General features: G+C 44.2%; 1 long non-coding RNA gene across 2 annotated transcripts in view; it reads left to right on the forward strand.

Annotated features, from left to right (window-relative positions):
* The window catches only part of LOC307197166, a 160,144-nt gene extending 149,647 nt beyond the window's left edge, over positions 1–10,497 (forward strand). For both annotated transcript variants that reach the window (XR_013831336.1, XR_013831337.1), the window contains exons 4-5: positions 6,398–6,507; positions 10,417–10,497. This is a non-coding gene — a long non-coding RNA (uncharacterized lncRNA). The remainder of the gene's footprint in view (positions 1–6,397; positions 6,508–10,416) is intronic.
* Positions 10,498–19,555: the final 9,058 nt, after the last annotated feature.

Below are 19,555 nucleotides of genomic sequence, written 5' to 3' on the forward strand. Positions count from 1 at the left end.
GAGGAAAAGAACAAAGGGGAGGAACACCCTGGTCTCTTTCTTCCTCCTGCCTGACAGTCTAGCATCAGTGCCTTCCATTGGCTAAGTCCAGTCTTTAATTGAGATATAATTCACATACCATTAAATTCACCCTTTTAAAATATACAATTTGGGCTTCCCTGGTGGCGCAGTGATTAAGAACCCGCCTGCCAGTGCCGGGGACATGGGTTCGAGCCCTGGCCCGGGAAGATCCCACATGCCACGGGACAACTAAGCCCGTGCACCACAAATACTGAACCCGTGCTCTAGAGGCCACGAGTCACAACTACTGAGCCCGTGTGCCACAACTACTGAGCCCATGTGCCACAACTACTGAAGCCCATGCGCCTAGAGCCCGTGCTCTGCAACGAGAGAAGCCACCACAATGAGAGGCCCGTGCACCCCAACGAAGAGTAGCCCCTGCTCAGCGCAACTAGAGAAAGCCCGCGCACAGCAACGAAGACCCAATGCAGCCAAAATAAATAAATAAATTCATTTTAAAATATATAAAATAAAATATACAATTTAAGTCAAAGTTTATTTTATTAGTATTCACAGAATTGAACAACATCATCCAACCTGACTTTAGAACATTTTCATTGCCCCAAAGAGAAACCGTGTTCCCATTAGCAGTCGTTCCCCGTCACCCCGCACCCCATCCAGCCCTGGGCAACCACCCATCTTCTGTCTCTGTGGATTTGACTATTGTGGACATTTCACGTAAATGGAAGTGCACAATACGTTGTCTTTTGTGCCCGGCTTATTTCCTTTAGCGTCGTGTTTCCAAGGCCCGTCCACACCGTAGCCTGGGTCACTGCTTCATTCCTTTAAGAACTGAATGCTATTCCATGGTATGAATAGACCACATTTTGTTTATCTGAACTTTGGGGATTTCTCCATCCAAATGCTAATTATTAACTTTCTATTTCTCTACAATTCATTTTAACAATGTGGACGAAAATGGAAGGTGGCAGAGCATTTTTAATAAAATATCTTAAAGTATGTTTTGGTATCATACAAATGTTAACATTGGAGGAGGTCTTAAATGTTTTCCAGGGCACAATTTTTTGCATTTCCACATATATCACATTTTATATCTGGAAGTAACTTATAAAGGGAGATAAAATAATTAGGTTTGAGAAGGGATTGTCTAAAACATGTCACTTAGCTTAAGCTGAATATCTAAATTTGAGTAAATTGAATTCCTGGAACCAAAAGGTAAAAATCTCCTGAAAGAAACTGGTAATTTAGCCCATGAAAAATCCTAATTAAAGGAAAATAAGAATTCCCTGAGATTTGGCATTAATGAATCTTCTGGCTTGAGAATGTAGTCCCCTTATAGAGCCAGAGAGATAGAGCTTTTATTAAAAATGATATTATAAACTATTTGAATTATCCCAAGTTTGGGTTTGATACTGTTTATAGTGGTGATCTTTTCTATTTCAGGTTAACGATAGCTGGTTGAAATTTTTCTTTTTTTTTTTTCCCTCAAGAGCCATGGGTCAAGGCCTAAGTATTCAAATGTGACACCTCTTTTCCTAAAAATAAATGGTGCTTTGGGTATTCCCTGTTATATTCATGCTGTTTTCTTGGCCCTGTAGCCAGACATCCATTACTGAGATAGAAATGGTTGGGGGCTTTTTTTTTTAATGAAGTACCAGCTGGAATAGACACCCATTCACTCAGCATCAGAAGTCACCAGGGCATCATTCTAAGTGACCCTCTTCACCTCTTTCTCTAAATATTTCCCCAAGTGTGGGCTTGTAGAGGGAACTCCTGTCACTCTGAATAATAATCAAATCCTATTCGAAATCCCAGCTATATCGTTATTTTGTCAAATTCCCAGAATGCCCTGTTTTAAAGAGTACCCACAGCTTTCCAAATAGCTTCACGGGCTTGTTTTTCAGCCAATGTGTGGACTTTCTCCCATTGTTCACAAGCTAGACACATGGGCAACTCATGGCCTGGGGAGATGCCAACCTTAGCCACTCTGGAGACGTCCTTTGCTCGCCCTTTTAGAAAAGGTAAGCGACTCACAGCCCACAGAAATTCTAATCAAGAGCTCCAGGCTCCCAAGACAATGGAGACACGAGGCACCTGACACCCAGTGGGTTCGTCCCACTTATCGTCCAGTCATTTTCACGCACCATCAGCATGGCTACTGCAGAGCCGTATTCTTCACTCCCAGAAGGATTCGATTTAGGGAACCAGCAAAGTACCACTCAGCCCAATTATCAAGAAAGCTTTTTTCAAACTTCAAAAGAGAGGAGGAAGTTAAAACATGAAAGGTGATGCACCACAAAGCAAAAGGACTTTTTGTTTTGTTTCCATATGACTTTCCCATCAACTCTGCTTTCTTAAATGACCTGAAAAACTGCTTTATGGAGGGACAAATGTATTTTCTTCCAATAAGTCCATGCTCCTATACGTTTCCTAGTCCTTTTTCATTTTGACTGTTAATGCAAAATTTGTTTTCCATCCTATTAATAGTTGCTCCCTAAATTCAGACAAATGATTTTTTAAAATAAGAGATAATTCCTAGAGTAATGTAACACCATTTAAATGGGCATGGAATCATTCTCGCTCATAAAAATATCTGTAACTAGGTAACTGAAGTGCTCATCTGTCAACTACATGTGATGCAGACCTATTTATGCCTATCGTCCTAGCTAATTATTTATAGCACTCTCCGTTCACACTCAGAAATGTCCAAGGGTGGGGAACGAGTTATGTCACCATCCTAATTATAAGGTTCTTTCAGGGCTTTGCTTTCTTGGGGGTTTACTCTATCATTTGATTTAAGATGCTTTTTGGAATCCTTTTGGCTGAGAATAGGAGGTACGTTCTCTGACCCTGTGTATATGACTTTGTGCTTTGTGAGTGGGAGGAAGTAGGGTGAAGGCTGGGATGCTGGCGTAGTATACGGGCAGCATCATTTAGGTGTGAGGTTCACACATGGCGTTAAAGGCTGGGATGCTTCAAGACAACCAGGCTATCAGGCTTCTGGTCCTGGAAACGTGTGACATATACTGATACGTAAGGGCCAGTGTTCACCAATAGAACTTTTTTTTAAAAGAAAACAAACAACAATAGCAACAAAATTAATATTTTTATTCTTTACCACCCAAAGTAATTAATAGCTTTGAGGATTCCGTGTTTATGCTGTCCTATCTGTTTTGCCACAGGGAGAAAGAAGGCTCTTGGTCATTGTAGTTCAAGGCCATTTCAAAGCAGTCAAGCTTCCCCCCGAAAGGCCGGTGCCCCCCTTCATCAGTCCTCGGAGAGAACAAACTCCTTCAAAGACCCCAGATGGAACATGGTTTCACGGACCCTGCTACCAAACTCAGATTCAGCTGCCCGCAGCTTGAAAACCAATACTCAAGAGACAGTGTTGGTAGGAAAGGAAAGCTTGCTTTATTCAGGAGGCCAGCAACCTGGGGAGAAGGCGGACTTGTGTCCACAGCCAGACTCCCAACTGCCCATCAGGGGGCAAGAACTTTTAAAGGGAAGTTTCAGGGGTGCACAGGTGGAGGGAGGGGGCTACCTGCAGAAACAGCACAGGCAGCTCCAACAGGCATCTTGAACTTGGTCATCGGTGGTCTGATCAGCGTCATCTTGATGGTTTTAGGTACAGTTAGTCTTCAGTTCCAGGGTCAATTCCCATTTATTTGAGGCCAGTTCTCGGAATTGTGGCAGCTTATGTCACGGCTACAGTCCGGTCATCATGTAGTTAACATCTGCACCTGGCAGGGGTTTCAGTGTCTACAAGACTGCTCCCAGGACACGGCTCAGAATACGATCTCTAGCCGTTGAGGAGGAACGAAAGGGCCCTGACTATGCTTAGTGACTGAACTATTATTATTTTGTCTTGTTTGACTGATTTTCCATCGCGTCTGCATTTTTCTCATTTCTCTGATTAAATTTATTCTTTGGCTAAAGTTTTTCTACAGACAAGAGGCAGGCGGAGGACATGAGGGGTTGGGATCCTATGCCAGGAAAGCCCCATAGGGTCCTGATTGGTCACAGCCTGATCTGAGGGTCCAGAGTGCCCTGTGGTTGGTACCTCCCCCTGGGCAGGTGGCATCAGGTTCACTTCCTTACAGGGCCCTGAGGATCACAAGCTAGGGTTCTAGCTGGCTGTTCTCCCCTGGCACTCCTTCTTACACTCTGTACACATTTATTTATATGTTTTGTTTGTTTGTTTTTAAATTTATTTATTATTTATTTTGGGCTGCATTGGGTCTTCGTTGCTGCACGCGGGCTTTCTCTAGTTGCGGCAAGCAGTGGCTTCTCTTGTGGAGCACGGGCTCTAGGCGCGCGGACTTCAGTAGTTGTGGCACACGGGCTCAGTAGTTGCGGCTCACAGGCTCTAGAGCACAGGCTCAGTAGTTTTGGCGCACGGGCTTGGTAGCTCCGCGGCATGTGGGATCTTCCCGGACCAGGGCTCGAACCCGTGTCCCCTGCATCGGCAGGCGGATTCTTAACCACTGCACCGCCAGGGAAGCCCTATTTATGTGTTATGTGTCTGTTTGTTTAAGCTCTGTCTCTCTACGGTATGAGGGCTGGGATTACTTTGTCCGTTTTTCTTTTTGCTTATTTTTCACTTTTGTCTTTTTGGAGGGGGGTCATTTGTCATCACATCACCGAGTGCTGGGCACAGAATAGGTGCCCATTGAGGTAGGTGGCCACAAATTTCACCTCCGCTTATTCACACGCCTTTGCAAATGACTTTTCCACTGCTCCCACTGAAAGTGGGACTGTTTCTTCACATCTTGTGTCTGGACTTGGCCTTGGGGATCGCTCTGCCTGTTAGTAAATTAGTAAATATTGCTTAAACAGAGGATTAAACAGCACTTGCCCTTTGAAGCTTGCCCTCTCTTGCTCTGGAAATCCTGTTGGCTGCCCTCCACCCCCCAGTAAGCCTGGGTGAGCCTGTGAATGTGAACAGCACGTGGCCTGTGACCTCCATCAGCTTTGCTGAGAGCCGGCCCCAGCTGCCAAACACCTGATGAGGCCACTGGACCCTGGTGACTGTCAGCATAGGGTAAGCCCATCGCAGCTGAGGCCAGACCACATCTCCAGCCTGGAGCATCACGTGTAAACAGATAGTTGTATTTAAAGCTGCTTTGGTTGTTCATCGTTTGTCATGCAAGAAAAGCTAATTGGCGTACCCGATAAATACTTATGGAACGAATGAATAATGGTCTCAGAACTTACAAAAAACAAGACATCTGTGTATGTACATTTATTCATTTTTGCACACATACAGAAAGGTGGGTATTATACACGTTTATTCCCTCCTGGCGTGCACAAAGGAAGTACAAGATTCCTATTTGTATTAGTCAGGGTTCTCCAGAGGAACAGTCCCAATGGGAGATATACATAGACGTGTGGAGGTTTACTATGAGAAATTGGCTCAGCTGATGGTGGAGGCTGAGATACCCCAAGATTTGCAGGGTTAGGGTTAGGGCTAGGGTTAACGTTAGGGTTAGGGTTAGGGTTAGGGTTAGTTTTAGGTCTGCAGGCTGGACACCCAGGAAAGTTGGGGTGATTCAAGTCCCAGTTTGATGGCCTGAGAACCTAAATGTAAGTCCAGTCCAAGGCAGGGGAAAAAGGTGTCTCAGGTGAACCTCAGGCGGGCGGGAAGGGGCCCTTTGCTGTATTCAGGCCCTCAACATTGGCCGATGGCCACCCACACTGGGGAGGGCCATATACAGAGACACTAATTCCGTGGCTAATCTCACCCGTGAACACCCTCAGAGAAACACCCAGAAACAATGTTTTATCTGGTCCCCCGCCCCGGCCATGGCCCAGTCATGTTGACACATCCAGTTAACTCTTGCACAGTTAAAATACTCACTTTACCAGTTGTTCCTCTATAGCTATTGCCTACCAAAAATGACCAGGATAGATATTTCCAGCTGGTATCTGAATATTGTCAACTACAGGATCCAGAAGTTAGAGGTGAAGAAACTGAGAGGTCAAGGGAGGATTGGGGGCAGGCCTGAGGTCATGGGGCCATCAGCAATGGGCAGGCCTCAGATCCAGAGGCTAGAGCTCACAGTCTGGACGCTGTCAGGCTTTAGGGACAGTGTGGCTTCCCCAAGTTCCAAGGGAGGCAAAGTCCGCGCCCCTCACCCTCGGGCTTGAGTTCGTGATACGCTAGAAGGCCTTGAAGAATAAGAAGGGCAGGTGTGGTGGAGATGGCGGTGGTGGTCGGGGGTAGGATGCTGTGTTTGCCTGTGCACCCTCCTCCCTTGAAACTTGTGGAAGATCAGGTGTAGGACATCCTGTTACTCAGAGAAGAGCAACACGCATCCCTGGTCCCTGTAGGAGTGGAAGCAAAGCTGCTCATTCCATCCCTGTGTTTTCTTAGCAGCTTCTCCGAACGGCCACTTGCTGACAAGGTGTAGGTGCAGCGGTATCATTGCAAGAGGAAAACTCTGTGAGAAAAAGAAAAATGTTTACTGAAAGACAGCGGCCTTTGGGGTATGTATGACTTCTCGCCTCGGCCTCCATCTTTTTCTCTTTAGAGTTTTGAATTTTGTCTCCATTTGTTCAGGAGAAAGAATTCTGAGAATGCATGTAATTTCAGAAGGAAATGACACAAGCAAACGCTATAAAATCATCATTTGTCCATATGCGGAATTCCCATTAGTGCATGACTTAAGATATGCAATTTGCTAATTAAAAATACTTTTTTTCTGGCTCATTAGGTTTCTGGTAAATAATGTGTATATAGATTTTGTTTGTTTGTTGTTTTGGGTTTTTTTCAATTTTTTATACAATTTTTAAAATTACTTTCCATTTACACTTATTACACAATATTGGCTATATTCTCTGTGGTACAATACATCCTTTAGCCTATCTTGCGCCCAGGAGTGTGTGTCTCTCACCAACCCCCCACCACTCACCACTGGTAACCACTAGTTTGTTCTCTAGATCTGTGAATCTGATTCTTTTTTGTTATATTCGCTACTTTGTTGTATTTTTTAGATTCCACATACAGGTGACATCATACAGTATTTGTCTTTCTCTGTCTTTTTTCACTTAGCGTAATGCCTTCCGAGTCCATCCATGTTGCTGCAAATGGCAAAATTTTGCATGTATATGTATTTTTTATTGTGATGGTCAGACGCAACCAGAGAAGGAGACACAGGGGAGACTCAGCAAAAACAAAGGTTATTATACTCACAAGCCCTAGAGTTGGGAGACACACCTAACATGCAGGACCACATGGAAAGACACCAGGGCAGTCAGGAGGTGTAAGACGGTGAGCGGAAGTTTTCCCCAGGAAACTCCCATGACCTTTATGGGTGTTTGCTGGGGAAAGGCAAAGACAGCAGAGTAAACAGTTCATTGGAAAACTTCTGTGCTACAGGGATGGTCCCCTGCTTACGGCACCTGGCCCTGGGATGATTAAAATAGGGGAAGAATGCCTCCTGGGGTGTAGGTCTGGCTGTGGGTTGGTTATTTTGTGTATTAGAGGCAAACTCCCATCTGGGCCCTTTATTATCTCTAAGAATTGTCTAGTCCCTGGAGGGGTGGTCCTTTCTCAGCCAGAAAGGATTTTTAATATGTCAAAATATCATAATATGCAGAAAGGATTTAAAATATTTATAATACAGTTTGCATTTCTTATTTAAAAATTTATAATAAAGACAAAAGAGAAGACGAACAAAGAAAAGTCAGATTTATAAATACCCATACGTAATCAGGTTTGTTTAAAACTACTCTTAATTTCTGGATGTCAGAGAGGCTCAGGGATGTATCGTACACCATGGGGAATATAACCCCAATATTTTGTAAAAACCGTAAATGGACAGTGACCTTTTAAAATTATATAAAAATTAAAAATACTATTAATTTGAAGCAAGAAAGGAATAAATACCTTATACAAAACAGCTCACAATTCAACTGGTATAAATTGTTGCCAACTGCTGGCCCGATACCCCCTCTCCCAAAGAGAGAGAGATTTTTAAATTTCTACAAAATAATTTCTTTCTTTTTTTTTTTTTTTTTTTTTTTTTGGTGTGTATGAGGACAGGAAGAGGTAGGAAAATTGCTGTGCAGTCTTAGTTGTTCAAGATTTTACTGAGGTCCCCTAACGCCTGCCTGCCTGGTCCACAGCTCCGTCTAATCAGCATGGCGTCATGTTAAATTGGCCATTTCTGGGAGTCAGAAGGCATCCAGTCTTACAATGACAATGCATCACCCAGATATAAAGCAGCTGGCGATTCTGTGGACAATGGATTATTGATCTCAATAGAGGAGACATATTTAGAAGGTATAGGTTGACCTCGGGAGGATTGTACAGCGGGTTGTAAAATTGTGTCTGAGAAACAGAGCCACAAAGAGCTACAAGCCTAACAGGGCTTCCCCTGGGATGTGGCTGAGCCCAGACCCAAGAGATGTAAACAGGTGGTCGCAGAGGCCGGGCTGCGGAACACGCGTCCATCCCATAAACTCCTTCAGTCGTCGACCAGGGAAACGTCTGACTCATTGCTTTTCCATGTGTGGGTTGAAATTTCATGTTTCTGTGTCTTGGAAGAGTTATTTGAAATTGCATGTACTTGAAAATTGTTGAAAACAAACAAACCTGTATAACATTATATTTTAGGTGTATATTTGTCTGAGAAAAGTCACCAAACTATCAACTGTTTTTGCCTCTTGGTGACAGGGTATTAGTGACTTTCAATCTTCTTTCTCTTAAAAATAATCTGCATGTTGTGATGATTCTAAAACGATGGTATTTCATGTAATTCAGAGTATTTACAGGAAAATGGAACGGTGACTTTAAAACACAGCACGTTATCAGTTTGAAAATGAGGCGGCAGGCTAGTCCTTGTGAGCACATTCTCTTATCCACCTGCTTGGTGTTCTAATTCAGTCTGATATGGAAAAACGCTGCTCTTCACTGCTGTGATTGCTTCACGTTCATTTATGTTCACCTTCCCTTAGTCTCATGACTCACACAAACTCACACTTTTTTCCCTGAAATGCACTGAAGGCATGAATCATTGCTGAGCGCCTCCGTGATTTAGGGCATGCTGGTGGCAGAGATGGCTGAATGAGTGCGATGGCCATTTCCTTATGCACCTAGTCAGAGATCAGCCACAAATCTGTCCACGACGAATTCACATGGACTTGATTAACATTCATACGGAATGAATTTCAGGACGTGTGCATTTGCAGTGCACGTGTGTGACACACAGATGTCATACTTACCATAATTACTCCCATCACAATACATGAATTTTGTCCCGTTCTCTTTTTTTTTTTTTTTTTTGCGGTACGCGGGCCTCTCACTGTCGTGGCCTCTCCCGTTGCGGAGCACAGGCTCCGGACGCGCAGGCCCAGCGGCCATGGCTCACGGGCCCAGCCACCCCGCGGCATGTGGGATCCTCCCGGACCGGGGCACGAACCCGTGTCCCCTGCATCGGCAGGCGGACTCTCAACCACTGCGCCACCAGGGAAGCCCCCGTTCTCTTTTGTTTAGTATACAGTTGTTAAGTTGGCAAATTTATCATTGTGACTGTGCTTCCAACTTGAAACAAATGCCTGAAACTTTTTTAATGACTGTGCAATATGACGTCATTAAATGATCAAGTTTACTAAGACCTAGAAAACCGCAGAGGTGCCAATGAAATAACTGTTCTTAACATAAAGTCCTCCTCAGCCACTTCGAAGGGTCTCGATTTCCTAAGTGACTTTGAAAGAATTCTATCTCTGCCTTTCAGAATCAAAACGGACCCCCAATAATCCTATAATTCAGCTCTGAAAAAAATGCTTTTTGCTTCTAATGAATTGATGTGCCTTTAAGATGGTCACATCTTATTGAGATAAAGAGCTCATCCCTCCTTGTTGGATGAAATGAGAAAGATAAACCTTGGGAAGAATTAGGGTACAGTTCCGAAAAAAAGTAAGAAGCGGTCTTTATTAACTGCGATATGCTTTCTCCTTGAGAGTAAAGTCAATTTTGAACTTAATTTATGTGTATTAAAAATATATATATATATACACACACACAATAAAAACTTTTCTAAAGTCCTCACAAAAAATATTTTCCCACTTCTTCCTCTCTCTGACCTTAACTGTCAGAAAACTATTGCTGAAAAGCCCTCAGATCTATTGGTCTCCTGTGGCTTCACTGTTATTGGCTCTTCCACAGCTGTGCTCCTTTCCCTGCTGCCAGGATCCTGATTTGGTCAGGCTGCCCTGTTCCCAGGCCCTGAAGATGAATCAAGTCTAGTCTAAGTCATCGCAACCCGGTGCTCCTTTGTGATTGGTCTAGACATGAGCATGTGACCCACTTATGGCCAATGAGAGAGGAGCGGAAGTGATCTTGGGGCCCTGGGAAATACTTTTCTCCTTAATAAACAAAAAATACTCACACAGGGTAAAGAGCTTCCTGCCACCCTCCTGTGCCTTCCTGCTGTATATACAGTTTTGGAGGATGTGACACCTGGATGGGAGACTGCCATGCTGGGATCACGAGGGATTGAGCCTTGGAAAACAGGCTGTTACCAAGAACTGTGGAATGGAAGGAAGAAAGAAGACTTCCAGTTACTTCCAGGTCAATCCTGAGAACACCCACTGTGGTGGGCAAAACAGTCGCAAAAGTGTACGTCTTCATGCCCAGAACCTGGGAATATGCTACATTACACGGCAGAAGAGAAGTAAGGTAACAGATGGAATGAAGGTTGTTGACCAGGCAGATTATCTTGGATTAACAGGGCGGATCCCATGTCATCACAGGGTTCTTAAATGTGAAAAAGGGAAGCAGAGGAGTCATTGTCACAGTGATGCCATGAGAGAAAGACTGGACTGGCCATGGCTGGCTTTGAAGATGGAGGACGTGCCCACGGGCCAAGGAATGCCAGAAGCCGCTTGACACTGGAAAATACAGGGAATGGGATTTTCCTCTAGAACCTCCAGAAAGGAACGCAGCTCTGCAGACATCTGATTTTAGCCCCGTGATGATCTCGGAGAGGCAGCAGTGAGTGATGGCATGAAGCGAGATCTTAATTCACTGCCCGGGACTTGAACCTGGGGAGCCTGGATGAAAACTAGGAATCCCAGCCACCACACCCCCTGGCTCTTGCCCCCGGTGAAAAACGCATTTCTCATGGAGGCAAAACTGTAAAAACAGGTGCAAAGTTTATTATTAGAGACACAGCACAACAACAAGTGGGAGAGCACACAGGGAAACAGTTTGTTTGGTTAAGACAGAAGCAGGGCAGAGATGCACACCCGGAGAGCAAGGGTGTGGGCGTCCCCCCTAACGAGGAGGACCCCAGTAAAGAGGCGGTTAGGTCACTTATATAGGGCAGGTCTTCCGGGTCTCTGTTCACCTCTGGCCAATTATCTGGTTGCCTTCTCCACATCTGCTCTGCCCTAGGACCCTCCCTAACACGCGTGGGCAGCTTCTTTCCAAGATGGATCCCAGCCCAGAGGCCTATGGGACAACCTTAGCATCACCTATTATGGGGTGGTGCCCCCTCCTTTTTGACCCCCAAAGAGCTTTTCTGCGCGTGTGCAATGTCTCCCTTGCCCCAAGGATGGGAAATGTATGGCCTCTTAATCTTTTAACAGGGTTTAGTCCCACTCTGTTCCTGCCATAAAAATGTCCAATGTCCGGTTATTTACCCTATTTCTCTTACTGGTTTTTATATCGAGGTGCAGATCTCGAAATATAGACAGGAGTCCGGTCATAAATATGTATTCCTGGAGCCCGTTTGTCTCTTGCTTCAGGAAATGTAAACAGGGGGCTGGTAATGAATGTCTGGCCTGGAGCCCATCTTCTTCTCCCCCCAGAAGTGTGAACAGGAGGCCGGTTGTAAATGTCTCACCTGGAGCCCATCTATCTCCTGCCTCAGTGACACCCATTTAAGACTTCTGACCCCCTGAACTGTAAGACAATAAATTTGTTTTGATTTAAATCACTAAGTATATGGTAATTCATTACAGCAGCAACAGAAAACTAATTATGGATGTTCAATTTGGGGATGACTGTCTATTTGAAGCCGTTGTTAGCTCAGTTTTCTGTTAATTACAGCCAAACACCACCTAGCAGATATGCCACTGCATCATCTATTTGAGTTAATATTATTTTTAAGACCATTACCTTTGTTCCAAAGAGATCATTAGATGGTTCCGTGGCTAAATGATGTGTCTCTCAAGGCAGGAAACGCTGAACCTTTCACTACTGTATTCTCACCAAAACCCCAGGTCCTTCCCCAAATATGACTTACTTTCTGTGGAATCTGAAGCTCCATGAAAGAAAGATGAAAACCACCCATTTATATAAAAAACAGAGCAAGTATGTTAAATCACATGCGGGGTCACTTCTTTGTAGTAGGTTTTGAAGAATTAATTCACATGGAACAAAATTATTATATAAAATTTTGTATCAAATTGACGCTGTCCTAGTAACATAAAAAAAAAAATCAGAACAGAATTCCAAATTTGCTTTCTGAAATTGGTTGCCATCAACGATGTTTTTGGTCCTTTGTTATTCCAAACTTTGAAAACTTAATGAATAAATTTCGTTCCTGGGGTCTGTATGTTGAATGATATCACCTGTACGTGTACTATATGTCATGTTGATTATAATTACATTTCCCATTTGTCATTTAATCTTTACAAGAACCTATTTCTCAGGCCAGTGGGAATTAGTAACCATGACAAGCTTTCTTCCACTTGTGTGGCTTTGTCAATTTCTTTGTTTACTTTATACCGTTAATATCCTATCACCGTGTGGCTGTGTGTGTTATTCACAGAAAACAGTGTTCTAGTGAATGTGGTGTGTTCTCCAGGCCCAGGGCGATCTGTGATTAAAAAAGCTAAGCTCTAGGTATGCAGGATATCAGGCCACCCACCGACCCATAATTGGATGTAGATGCGAAGTACTACATCGAGGTTCCAGGAGCCTAGCCCCTCAGGGTCCCCGGTGTGAGGACCACACAGGCCCCTCCCTTGTTAATCTTCAAGCTGACGTTGCAGACTGCCCATTCATTCCTCAAGAACCTCTCGCAGCCCCGGGTTCAGGCAGGCGCTCTCTGATTTAGGGATCTGCCCTATACCTATCCTCTCCGGCTCTGTAGAACCCCTCCGTTCCTTGTCACCATCAAGGCGGAGTGGCTGCAGTGCAGTGGCCATCGAGAGAGTGGAGGCTGAGGTTAACCCATTGGCAGAGGCGCCCCCTGTGTGGTGGAGGCGGACCCAGGCTTCCCTGGGACCCAGACGTCCAGCATCAGAGCCAGACGCCTGCTGGGCAAGGCTGCCCCCCGTGGTGGGAGAGGCGCATCTCCAGGTGGAGAGTTGGGTTGTGCGCTACCTCCAGAAAATCCCTCCGCTTCTTCCCTGGCAGCTCACGCCTGCCTTGTTCTGCTGATCCGTGCGCATCCACAGGCCTCCGTGCCCATCTGAGGAGCCCAGTCTGCCTGTGGTCACTCAGGACCCGGTGGGATGAGAGGGCGGGAAGCTGCCCGTTCCAGAACTTTCCTCTGGCAAAAGAGAAAGGCTACTTTGGTCCTGCCTCTTTCAATAGGCCTCTGTGTTGCCATCCATCTACCTTAAATATAGGTGATCTGTAGGCATTTAGGTTCATTTTCAGCATTTTCTAATGATTTAAATGATCTTGCTTTATGATTGACCAAGCTTTAAAGATAGAGAAATCGGGTTCGGGGTGCAGAGTGCGGGCTCAGCAAGGCTGTTTTTTGTTATCTGTCTTAAAATCTTCTTCAACATGGAGCCCTTAGCGACTGAATGGCCAGTAACCAGACTGGCTATACTTCCCCGTCCAGCAAGGGCCAGATGGCTTCCATTCTCAGAGAAGGGCCGCGAACGTGTATCTGTAATTCCCTGCAGCCTGCACTGCTTTTTTATGAAATCTGCTGCTACTTGTTCTGTGTGGGACAGCAATGACCTGTCAACGGCATAAAATATAAACACAGCAGGTCTCCCTCACCCCAGGAGCCCGTCCTCAGTCTCATGTCACAGCTTCCCTTGGGGAACCAAACCGAGCATATACATGACAGCATCTTTTTTACCCACGTTCAGATGAATGGCATTTGTTAGCGTCCTTCAGCCTCTGTCAAATTAGAGTGTCATTTTCCTGTTTGGAGCGTGAGAAACATAGGCAGTTTTGAGTTACTGGAGTGTGAGGTTTTGACGTTCGGTTCACATTGATCTCTTCCCCAGTTGAGTCGCCATGCTCCTGCAAAAGCGTCTAGATTGATCTCGGAGAGAAAGGCACAGCAGGTCCTTATTCTGAATGTCTTGGAGCCAATAGGGGGCAGTGTTCTCAGTACCAGTGGCGTGGGCAAGTTTCCCACAGTGCACTTCGCTCTGCTCCAGCAGATGGGCTACCAGAGCACAGAGGTTGCCATGCATACAGCTGCCCTCACAGGCGTGTAAACCTCCCCACTGGTGAGTGACCCACATGCACGAGACTCAGGACCATCTGACAGAGGGTATTTAGGGTTCTGATTAAGCAAATTCACAAGGTAGGGCTTCCCTGGTGGCTCAGTGGTTAAGAATCCGCCTGCCAATGCAGGGGACACGGGTTCGAGCCCTAGTCTGGAAAGATCCCACATGCCGTGGAGCAACTAAGCCCGTGCGCCGCAACTACTGAGCCTGCGCTCTAGAGCCCGCGAGCAACTACTGAGCTCCCGCACCACAACTACTGAAGCCCACGCGCCTAGAGCCCATGCTCTGCAACAAGAGAAGCCACCACAGTGAGAAGCCCGCGCACCGCAACGAAGACCCAATGAAGTAGACAATAAATTAATTAATATAAAAAAATTCACAAGGTAGAAAAACTGCAAAAGTTGAATATTTGAAACTAGGGGACTGTAGCTTTCGTTTACTTTTCCTTCACTCATTTTTTGTTCAAGGGATTTCCTTCTCTGAGGAGGCAGAGGAAGTGGAAAGGGCTGTCAGGGAGATGCAAAAATAGAAGAGGGGTTCAACATAAAGCGACGGGGAAAGAATAGATTTCTGAAGCATGGTGGCTGGGAATGTCAGTGAAGAGAAAGTGGTGAAGGATGGATGGGACGGTCAATGGACAGTATCCAGGGGGTACTCAGCAGTCAATAAGAAAAGGAGAAACGCTGAGCGATATGATACTGGACCAGGTATAACGGTCTCTGCAGTTTAACGTAAGGAAAATGATTTCAGTAACACTTCTAATGTAACTGAACCAAGTTCGTTTACCCCCATAACAAACCAAATGCTGAGACACCAAGGTTTTGCAGCAGAGAAAAGGTTTATGCACGAGGCAGCCAAGCAAAGAGACAGATCTCAAATCCACCTCCCTGAAGGTGAGGGGTTCAGGATATTTATGGGATAAAGAAGCAGGGTGGCTATATATAAAATAGATAAACAGCAAGGTCCTACTGTACAGCACAGGGAACTATATTCAGTATCTTGTAATAAACTGTAATGGAAAAGAATATATGTATAACTGAATCATTTTGCTGTGCACCTGAAACTAACACATTGTAAATGAACTATACTTCAATATAAAAAAAAAAAAGAAGCAGGGTGGGTGGTCTGAGGCATATGAGGAGTGTGGGGAAAGGTGATTGGAGATAAGGAAAGGGTGAGGTCATTGTCATTCTATGCAGGTGCAGCTAAGCTACAGGCCTGCATGTTCAGAAAGTGCAGGCATTATCATCTTTTGAGTGTGGGGTTTTGGCCTCTAGTGTTGAGGTAGTCTCGACCAATCTTAGTCGGCCCGACTCAAACTGGAACCAGCTGACTCCAAGCTCCTGAAAAACAGCTTGGGCAAACATCTTATTGTTTAGGCTACATGATGTTTGGAGGACACACACATTTTTGTAAACACAATTAAAATTAGCTTGGTAAGTGAAGGCAGGTTACAATTCATTATTTATTAAGCAAGTTACAGTTTAATGGGTCTGATGACCACCCTCAGTTTCATTAAGTGAGCTGGAACTGGTGCAGTTCCACCACTGTGGAAACCTGTGTGACACAATTAACTCACATTAAGGAGATGCCAGCAAGTCTCTCCCAAGTTATCTGAGTGCCTATCAAAACATAGTTACAGGGTCAGGTGAGGGATGGATTGGGAGTTTGGGATTAGCAGATGCAAAGTAGTACGTATAGGATGGATAAACAACAAGGTCCTACTGTAGAGCACAGGGAACTCTATTCAATCTCCTGTGATAAACCATCATGGAAAAGAATATGGAAAAGCATGTATATATAAGTATAACTGAATCACTTTGCTGTACAGTAGAAATTAACACAACATTATACATCAACTATACTTGAAGAGACAGGCAAGTACAGTTGACCCTTGAACAACCTGGGAGGGGGGTGTATAGTTAGGGGCGCCAACCCTCCCAGTAGTTGAAAAATCTGCATATAACTTATAGTTGACCCTCAGTATTCCAAGTTCCTCTGTATCCGAGGTTACACATCCACAGATTCAACCAACCTCGGAGTGTGCAGTATTTACTGTCGTATTTATTACCGAAAAAAATCCCTGTATGAATGGATCCGTGCAGTTCAAAACTATGTTTTTTTAAGGGTCAGTCTACTTAAATCAATCAAGTTTCCTCATCTCCCCCAAAGACACCAACGCTCAGTTGAAAATAGAGGCTACTATTAGCTTGGCATATTGATGCAGAGAAGCTGACTAAACCGCTGGTCTTTCGAAACAAGGCTGCAGATAGAAAGTGGTGAATGTTTGGGGAAAGTTGGAGACTAATTCCTCAAGGCCAGAAACCATGCTGTTCTAGTAAATAAAATCTTAAGTTCCATGCACAGACTGTTTTGTCAGGAGTGCATTTAGCTTGGTAACATCGCCTTGGACTAACACCAGGAGTCAGTGGTATGTAGACTTGATAACACAGCCGCTTGTCGAAGGGACAGAGGCTGCGGGCAGATTGGAGCCTGCGGGCAGATTGGAGGCTGCTGCGGGCAGCCTGTAGGCTGCAGGCAGATTGGAGACTGCAGGCAGACTGGAGACTGCGGGCAGATTGGAGGCTGCGGGCAGATTGGAGAACGTTTATTCGAAAAGGAAGCAGAAAGAATAAAAATACGCTATCATTCCACAGGGCAGAAAGAAACATGCCATTGCTATTTATTAAATATAAGTTAATGTCTGCTTAATGAGTCCTATTGCATTTACCTTTTCTTTCTGAAAGTCGAACACTTCTGAATGTCTAACACTTAGGGATCTTAAGAATATTCAACGGCAGAGCCTATAAAATTTAAATCTCCAATAAAGAGTTAAAAAGCCCTTAAAGTAAATTGTTTTGGAGAACAGAGACGTTACGAAATATCATTACATGTTCTCACACATGTTACTTGTTTAATTAGTCCGATATTAATTACTCTGCCACTTTTATTTATCTATTTATTTTTATTTATTTTCTTTTACTTAAATAATACCATTTACATAACATAAAAGTAAATGATACAAAATAATATATAATTTATATGATTATTATTTTTAATATAGTGTGCAGATATCCACTTTATATTTATGTTAAATTAAAAAAAGTATGTGCATAATTATTTATTACATTTATATTATATAATTTATCAGTTAGCAACACTAATAATGATATTATACTATTATGTAATTATATATCACATTACATTTATTTCATATCATATTATTATGGTTTCTTTTTAAGTCTGGTAAGTTATGTACTGGCTTCCTTTTATTTTGGCGGTACGCGGGCCTCTCACCGCTGTGGCCTCTCCCGTTGCGGAGCACAGGCTCCGGACTCGCAGGCCCAGCGGCCATGGCTCACGGGCCCAGCCGCTCCACGGCATGTGGGATCTTCCCAGACCGGGGCACGAACCCGTGTCCCCTGCATCGGCAGGCAGACTCTCAACCACTGCTCCACCAGGGAGGCCCTGGAATAGTGCTTTTTGAAGTTAAATTTGCTAATTGCAAATAAAACCAGATAATCATCAAAAAAGACAAAAAAAAGGAAGAAGAGAAAATGTACTTCCGTTTCTACAAGGTCTGCTGGAGAATAACCTATGTTCTCCGAAGTTGCAGATACAGACAGGAAACAGGAGCCGTGATGAGGACTCCGGCAGGTCGGCCACGCGTGGCTGAAGAAGGACAAGAGACACAGCGTCCATCTGCTACTGTCAACACCCCCAGCAGGTCATTCTTCTCCACTTCAGAGAACTAGTCAGTCGACAGCTTAAACAGTGTGGCTTTTAAGACCCATGTACCCCAAGATGCAGGGAAATGAGAAGATGATTCACAGCAGGTTTAGGTTCAGACTCTACCTGGGCCAGATAATGCCCTGCTCTGTCCCTCCCACCCCAGAATGGGACACTTGGCAATGGAGAGATCTGAGCTGTCGCATTGACTATGGAACCCTTTTGGCATTTAGGGCCTGGGATGGTAAGAGCCTGAAATGACCAGAATGGGACCTCACTATGAAAATGGTGCACCCCAAACACCTATAGCGTCTCCCACAGAAAAGCACCGGAACAGAGACAATGGGATCATTTGCTCTTCTTGCCTGGGAACCTCTCACACCAACAGGGGAACCTACTGACCACCTCCCTAATGAAGTTCAACTGCATCCATCAACCATGGTGATAATATAAACACAATTACTATATGAACCACTTTGCTGCGCACCTGAAACTAACACAATATTGTAAATCAACTATACTTCAATTAAAAAAAAATATTACTATAAAAATATCCAGTCTTTCCCATCCCACGCCCACAAAATAAAGAAGATTCCGACATGACCTGTTAAGTTTCTGACCCTCTCCCTACAGAGGGATCAGCCTGGCCAGATGCTCCTTTGAGATTTGTAGCAGGAAATAAGAAGGCAAGTGAGAAAAACAGGGAGTCTTTGGGCAAGAGCAGAAAAGAAAGTTTTCAAGGAGTTGTTAGGGTGACAAAGGAGCCACAGCAGTGTCTGTGTGTGGAAGAAGAGACCAGCGAGGAAAAAGGGAATTTAGAAAATATCACCATGGTTTACAAGGACCCTGCATTCTTGGTGTCTGTGAAATATAATATAATACATGTGTTTTGAAATGAAACTTTAGTGTTTTTTTTAACAGAAGTATAGGTTAGCAATTATGAAAGTACTTTTTAAACTTTTTATGTTTTCTAGGATTGAAAAAATACATAGATATATTGCAGAGCCAGATTTCTTAATGTTGGAGAAAAAAGTTATATATATGGAAATGGAGAGGACGGGAGTAAATCCTGTGGCATTAGACTGGAATCAGGTACTAGTATAAAGTACTACACACACACATACACACACACACACAAATATAGATATATGTGTGTGCACAGGTTGGTATACACACGTGTATACCAACATTTCCTAGCTCTGTCCTCTAAGAGGACTTAGAAGCAGTGACACCCCCGTAACCATGAGAACACCTAATGCTCAGATCTTGGTTTCTAATACCAATTTTTAATAATAGGAATCAGGGCTCAAAAAAAATGCTGGCCCCAGGGCTGAGGCTGAAGAATTACTGGATGAACCTGGAGCATCTTGTGGTA

The sequence above is a fragment of the Stenella coeruleoalba genome, assembly GCF_951394435.1.
Source record: "Stenella coeruleoalba genome assembly, chromosome: 14".
Classification (NCBI taxonomy): domain Eukaryota; kingdom Metazoa; phylum Chordata; class Mammalia; order Artiodactyla; family Delphinidae; genus Stenella; species Stenella coeruleoalba.